Source organism: Perognathus longimembris, chromosome 15, assembly GCF_023159225.1.
Source record: "Perognathus longimembris pacificus isolate PPM17 chromosome 15, ASM2315922v1, whole genome shotgun sequence".
NCBI lineage: Eukaryota > Metazoa > Chordata > Mammalia > Rodentia > Heteromyidae > Perognathus > Perognathus longimembris.
In genome coordinates, this window is record NC_063175.1 from 57,732,851 (window position 1) to 57,739,261 (window position 6,411).

Consider the following 6,411-nt stretch of genomic DNA (forward strand, 5'->3'; position numbering starts at 1 on the left):
CCCCCAGGAGCTCTGTGCTTTCTCACCCAATGCACCGCCCAAGTTTGCCAGGCAAATGTCACTGGGGGGACAGGGTGAACCTGGCGGCCCGCAGAGGAAGAGCTCACCCGGGCTGGGCCCGCACCCCCCGACTCCCGCAGCCCGAGCCGCCCGGGCCTCTCCTCCAGGGTCAGGCCGCGACCCTCGGCCCCGACCAAGTTGTTGTCTACCAGCCGAAGGGACCGGCCAGTTAACGGAGGATGCTGGAACGCACGCGCACTCCATCTCCTTCGCGACGCCCTCTGTCTGCCGCCCGTCCGGACGCTCCCATTTCTGTAGAAGGGAAAGGAGCCGCAGCGCCCCAGCAGCCGTGCCCAGCTGCGCGGGCACCCCGGCGTCCCTCGAGAGGACCCGGACCTCTGCCCGGAGGACAGCGTGCACTCGCGGGAAGCTAGACGACAGCACAGAGCCCTCGCGGGCCCACGGCCCCAAGTCCACAGCGGAGAGGCCCGCGTCAGGAAGAAGAGGGCGGCTTTCCTCACATCCAGCAGGGAACCCGTCGTTCTCACGACCTGGGCAAGGTACTCTCCCCCTTGAGTAACAGCGCGGAACCGGCCTCCGGCCTCGGGGACCCTCTCCCCCGTAGGAACGCACCTCCTCCTCCTCGGAGCAGCTTCGCGAGGACGCGGTGTGCTTGCTGCTCTTTCCACACACGTGGAGACGACGGGACGGGGCGGCCGGGGCCCGGCATCTCGCACTTGCGGGGAGCAGGGCTGGCGGGCGGGGTGTGCGTCGGTACCCAGCCTGTGCCGTAGCCCCTCCCACCTGTCCTGGCACAGGTGGGGCCGGCTTCTGCCCATCCCTGGCTGGGAACACCTGAGCATGAACCAAGTGGACCAGCTGAGACAATAGTGAGCCTTCTACCGTCCCCCGTCGACGGGACAGAAGCATCTGTGTTCAGAGAGAGAAGCAAAAAGATTTGGGGTATAGACGTGGCCTCTCCTGTATTTAAACAGCGCAAAGCGCTCTGCCCACCCAACAGCTCTAACCGCTCTGATTTCTTCTTCAACATGCGATGGGTCCCCGTTAACCCCTTTTCCTCCCTCCGGTGCTCACTTGCAATCTATGTCTGGAAGCGCCTGGCTATGGGTTGGACACAAAGGAAGGTGCCGCTTTCAGTGGTGCTGGAGTTTTGAACTCCTTGTGCTCGTTTCAGAAGTGTTCTGCCACTGAGCCGCGCCTCCAGACCTCCTTGGCGTTGGTTATTTTTGAGACGGAGCCTCTCTTCCTGCCCAGGACTGTGCGTGGACTGCAGTCCGCCTGTTTTCTGGATCCCTGACACGGCTGGGGTGACGGATAGGTGACCCTGTGCCCAGCTTCCTCTGTGGAGGTGGAGACTCTTGAACTTTCTGTTTCCCAGGTGGCTGCGATGGCAGTCACAAGGCCCACTGTGCCCGCAGGGGCTGCAGAAGACCCCGGCTGGCCTTGAACCCTGATTTCTGCCCCGCTGCCCCAGCTAGAGGGATATGTTGTAACATGGGGGTCTCCCCCACGTCTTACTTGCTTATTATCAGGGAGCATTCCTTGGTGATTGCATTACTTTTATGGCTGCTGTTTTGAAGTGTTCCCTGTAAGTGGATTTGACTTCGACTGTAGCGTTGCACACGCAGTAGACGTGAGGAGGCCGAAGCCGCTCCCTCCGGGGGGCGGTTCAAGCCCCGCTCCGCTGCGGGAGGACAGAGGGCGTTCACCAAGGTGGGGCAGAAGCTGGCCCTAGGCAAGCGCGGGGTACCTGGGATCACAGATCTATGCAACGCACACACCAACTCTTCTTCCCAAGAGGTGCCAAAGTTAGGCAGTGCCAGGGACGTTGCGTTTTTCATTCCAGAGGATGAGAGGCTTGACTCCCCGTGCGTGCTTTTCCGCCAGCGTCTCTAGGACTTGTCGTGTCGCTAGGTTTGGGCAGTTGCGTGTGGCCCCGTGGGCCCAGGCCTGTCCGCCGACGGCAGCCCCCACGGAGGGCGGGGGGAGAGGGGGAGCCCCCACGCCCAGGAGCCTGGCGGAGGCAGGAAGTGATCACGACTCTGCTTGGGCTCTTCGGACTTCAACGTCTTCAGGAAACTGGAACCAGGGCTCAGCGAGGTGGGGGGGGGGGCCTCATGCAGGAGGACGGACGAGACAGACAGACACTGATGGGGTTTTATCAGTGTCCTCCCTGTTCCCCAGAAGAAGAAGAAGAAGAAAAAAAAAACGCTTAAACTTTGTACAAAACACCATTTACTCCAGACAAGTCATCCTCCCCTCCCCCACCCCCCGCCCCCTTTCCTGGAAAGAGGGGACCGGAATGATTCATTGATCGTGACTATTTCTCTGCATCGCTGACCACCTCGGTGCTGCCCTCAGGGGGCAGAAGACGCTGCCCAGTATCCACCGCCTCAGCAAGGCGGGAACCGCAGTCTCCTCCGCGGGAACCAACACCGTCGTGCTGCATAAAACCTCAGGACGCAGGAAGCCATCCGCCAGCCGGCCCACGTGAGAGATTAAGATCGGGACAGAATTCAGGGCAGTCTATTTATAGACAACCATGATGCAGAGGTGGAAGAGCCCTTTTTTGGTCAACGCGCCAAAGCTTCCAGTTACCCCTGCATAGATGGAGCAGTTGACCCCGGCCGCAGTCCGGAGTCAGCTCAGCGATCCCAGCCCATCCAAGGCCTCGAGAACCGCCCCAGGGAGCACTTCCTCTTTCAGAGGACTGGGTGGATCTCACCGGACAGGGGGACTCAATCTGGTCCCCAAGGGGAAGCAACTGTGGGAGATTTAAAACCAAATCCCTCAGACACAGACAGCTTGGAAGGGTCAGCCAGCAACCCCATGGCCAGGTACAACTAGCAAAGAAGAATGTGAAAGCAGGAGAGGGAGGGGAAGGAGCCTCGGGAAAGCAGACATATGCTCCACTTCACGTGGTCGAGGAACAGATGGGTTTCCTCTCTCTTGCCCAACACTCTGGAGTGAGAATTTCAGAGGTATTATTCACAGGCCCAGGGAGAATGGGAGGAAGACAGCAGCCGGGAGATAGCGCAACCAGCGTAGGGAAGGCAGGCGCGGGGAGCCAGGGCAGGACGCCAGGCAGGGACGGCGCTCTCCCCCCCCCCCCCCATTGTGCGGGGACTGCGGGCTTCCTGGAGGAGAGAACAGCAGGAGGTGCTCTGAGCGTCCGGATACTGGGCACCGCCAATGGCAGGCACGGGGCAGGGCTCCGGAAAGGGCTCCTTGCCTCTCGGGCGCAAGGGCAGTCAGAAACGAAGACCAGGACTGTAGGTCTCCCCCCCCCCACCTCACCCACCCGCCCCCGGGTCACATGACCCACGGGTGATTGGCACAGCCCCCACCCGGTGTGCGGCCCGACTGGGTCCGGTGATCCGAGTGTCAACATGGTCAAGCGTCACCAGACAGGGCATGAAACACAAACCCAGAGAGGCGGAGAGAAACTGGTTTCTAGGAACTGAGAGCAGAAACACACCTCTAACAAAGCCTGCACTCACAAAGCGATGACAAGACAAATACCTCGAGAATAAACACACACCGAAACAGACGGGCATTTCTATACAAGGGCTGAGGGAGGAATTCAGTGTCCTAATGAGCAGGTAGCCTGTGCCCGGAGCCGGAGCCCGACCGCGTGGGTAGACCACCACGGAGTTCCAGGGCACGCGGCCGAATCGCTTCTCTCCAAGGCTTGCTACGTTGGCACACAGAGGGCGTGCAAGGGCACTGGGGTGCCAGCGGCAGGCGGATGGGAAGATGGCAACCTTTCCACTCGGGTCCTGGGCGGAGGAAACGTCTGCAGATGGTCTCTGTTGGGGCTGGGTGGGAGTTCCCAAGCGGTTGCGCAGATCATTCAGAATGGGCAGAATGTAAATTTTAGAACCTGTCCTGGAAACAAAACAAGAGGAGAAGACTCAGATGGAACAAAGGCAGCGGCAGGGAACTCAGAGCAGGGAGCGGGGTACATGACTGGCCAGAGCCTTGTCATCGTCCTTCTGAAGTCTTCCTTCCATAAGAATAAACACCAGAGCGCTCCGAGTGGGAAATTCCATCCTCCGTAGGACGGCAGGCTCGCTGTGAACCTAGCTTATTCTCAAGGGAGGTAGGGACTTGAAGAACTGCAACTTGAGGCCTGCCCAGACAAAAAGGCCAGACCCTATCTGACAAAAAATAACCAGAGCACAAAGGGCTGTGAGCCTGGTTCAAGAGGCAGAGCACCTTTCTAGCAAGTACTAAGACCCCCCCCCACAAGTGCACACCCCAGGACTGCCAAAACAAAACACAGCTGATGTCTGGTGAACTTTTCATCTGCCCCTGAAACGGTCTCGGCACTTAGCCCGTCCAGTCACAGTCTACACCACAGCCTGCCGGAGGTGTGATTCCCAGCCTGTTTCTTTTACAAACGGTACGCCAGAGGCCCCAAGAACTGAAGCCACCTGGGCACAATCACGCAGCTAAGTAAGTAACGAGCAGCAGAATTTCCTGCTCTTGGATGGTTTTCAACTTCGTCCGTAGCTCTCATGCACCGATAACACGGCCAGCTAGATACAACGAAATGGAACGTTTTGTACTAGATCACACCGCGCATCCGCCTTTATGCATTTCTACTCGCTAACAGCGACGGGTGTCAGAGGAAATCAGGAGCACTTTGTGGGAGAAAGCCCATCAGTCCGTTGCCTGTGTGTTCCTCTGGTCAAGGGGACACGCGGCTACAAAAGGCCCCAGGCCTTCCGTCAGTGACGACGCTGCTCACCTCACAGGGCTCGCGGGACCGAGGCCAAGGGAAGGGCCCACCTCGCCACCCCTCGGGCCACACCCCCGTGACCTCACTTCCTCCCGTCAGGCCATGCCTCCAGATAGCTCTGGACACGCCCTCCTCCTCGGGGACCCCACTTCTTCCCACTAGGCCACGCCTCCCCGCCGGTCCACCCCTCGGAATGACCAATCAGCCCGGACCGGGCCCTCCAGCACAGGAGCCTTTAAGGGACGTTTAAATCCAAACCGTCACAAATAGTGAGGACAGCTCAGGAAGCATAAAGTAGCTCTACTTTCTGTCTAGCAGTCAGACTAGTAAATGGCGGTGGTACATGTCACACCTAGAGAAACCACAAAGCAGTCTACACAGAGAGACCCACCCCCAAACAGGGAAATCAAGATGGAAACCTGCACCATAGTAAATTATTCCACAGGAAGGAGGAGAAGAGGAAGAAGGAAAAGAGAAGCAGGGAATAAACCGTAAACAAAAAAAATAAAATGACAGGCTGAAGTCCTAACCTATTCATAATTACATTGAACTTAAATACTCTAAAAGACAGAGATTATGAAAGTGGATTACAAATGCATGACTCAACTACGCATGGGACTATATGCAGTGACTGACAGTTGTCCGTCTCAAACATGTAGGCATCCATGTATAAGATGTGCTTCTTCTTCTTTCTTTCTTTTTTGGTGCCAGTCCTGGGGCTCAAACTGTACCACTTCCGGCTCCACGTCTGGCTTTTTTGGTAGCAAGTTGGAGATAAGAGTCTCGTGGACTTTGCCTGCTCTGGCTGGATTTGAACCATGGCCTGCGGATCTCAGCCTCGCGAGTAGCTAGGATGTCAGAGGTGAGCCAATGCTGCCTGGCTTACATAATGTTCTTGCAATGGCAGCTTCGGCTGCTGCAGGAGACATGGTGCCCAGGGTTTGAGTGGGGGAGCCAGGGGACCGGACAGCGTGGTGGTGACGTTTGGTGCTGCGCCGAGATTGTGGAGGAACTGTGCACAGCTAAGGCTAGGCTGTACCGACAGCGGCGTCCAGAACTCGACGCTCTGCCACAGTTCCAGGAAGCCGCGTGAAGGGTCCAGGCCTCTGGGCCCTGTGTCGGTCACTTCCTGAAGGCGTGTTATTTCAAGAAGAGCCCATTTAAAGGGAAAACGTAAATAGACGGATGGGAGAAAGCTCTCCGGGCTGAGTGGAAAGCAGGCCTCGGTTTCCCACGGAAACTCTGCGTGTTCAAACCGGACTCAAGCCATCAGTGAAGTTCGGCTAGGAGAGCGGCGGGCGCCGGGCCCTGTGCCCGTCAGAGAGCCCCCCTCTGGGACCGTGCCCGTCAGAGGGCCCCGCTCCGGGACCGTGCCCGTCAGAGGGCCCCGCTCCGGGACCGTGCCCGTCAGAGGGCCCCGCTCCGGGACCGTGCCCGTCAGAGGGCCCCCCTCTGGGACCGTGCCCGTCAGAGGGCCCCGCTCCGGGACCGTGCCCGCCAGAGGGCCCCGCTCCGGGACCGTGCCCGTCAGAGGGCCCCGCTCCGGGACCGTGCCCGCCAGAGAGCCCCCCTCCGGGACTGTGCCCGCCAGAGAGCCCCGCTCCGGGACCGTGCCCGTCAGAGGGCCCCCCTCCGGGACCGTGCCC